Genomic DNA, 1,270 nt, shown 5'->3' with positions numbered 1-1,270 from the left:
CAATTCCAAACGCATGACACCATTACCAAATATGGTAATGTTCTTGTCGCCAGGCACCCCCTCCGACAAGTCTAAAACAATACTATAAAAAAGCGGAGAAACCGCTCGCGTCAGGCTTAACATCTCGGTCTCTCGCCGCGACATACGCGTCATACGTGACTTACGCGCGGTTCGCATATTAACTCATAAGTACGGGAGTTGTAATTAAAATACATACAAGTGTACTATTTAATAAACCTTTTTATAATTAAGACTACAAGATCGTGGTCAAAATCTTTAACTACATTTTATCCACCGCCACACACCCTGCCGCGCCCGCATCACCGATCTCGAACTTTTCCTTCGTGTCCCGGCAACACGGGCACGACAATTTGGTGGCAGCGGTGGGATCGGTGTCCGCCGGGTCAGGCTCTACCTGTGAACAGAAAGTGAATTACGGGTAAGAAAAAGGTGGTGTAAGTGACGAAGAAAGAAAAAATTCAAAAGAGAAATCATCGGAGCTAACTAGTGGACGTCGGAGATACGTCTACTGAAAAACGCTACCGGGTATCTCAAAAAGGAGCGAGAAACTACAAGACCGAGAAGAAACAACTACTCCGTAAATACATTAGACGACAAGTCTACAAAAAAGAGAGAAGAAAAAAATTGGAGAGAGCTCAAAAAGTCATTGAGAGCCCTCCGAGACAACACACTGGGACCACAAGGCTAACGGAGACGGCAAAGGACAGCGGTAATCGGTGAAAGACGAGCAGCAGCGTAAGCAAGGCGACCGTCGGAGTTACGGCCTACGATACTACGTTGTCAGCGACACCGGAGCCTACGGCGAATGCACCAGAGGCGACCGCGACCTGCTCAACGCCACAGCAGAATCGAGGACGATCGTCGGAGTTACGATTTCCAAATCGACTGTTGTCAGCGACACCGGAGCCTACGGTACGTCAGCATATCGAGCTAACTCGCCCCAAGCATCATTACGTCGGAGTAACGTACAGGGAGCAGAGGCAGCCCCAGCTGATTCAACCTTGACGCTAAGCAACGACCTACAGCGGATCGTGCACCAGAAACACCGTCAAAACAGTGAAAGAAAAAGTATACAACATGCGAATCACGGCGATAATGTAAGTCCAAAAAACAAATACTGTAATTTATACGCATATTGAATGTCGGAAGGAAGCAATATACCCCGCGAACCGATAAGAAACCGTACCTGGTTACATAGTGAGCCTGCAACCAGAACCTTAAGACGACTCGCCGGGTTAGATAATTTTGA

Source organism: Odontomachus brunneus, unplaced genomic scaffold, assembly GCF_010583005.1.
Source record: "Odontomachus brunneus isolate Ranch 3 - 2012 unplaced genomic scaffold, Obru_v1 Obru_scaffold_218, whole genome shotgun sequence".
Lineage (NCBI taxonomy): Eukaryota > Metazoa > Arthropoda > Insecta > Hymenoptera > Formicidae > Odontomachus > Odontomachus brunneus.
This window is presented reverse-complemented; position numbering follows the sequence as displayed.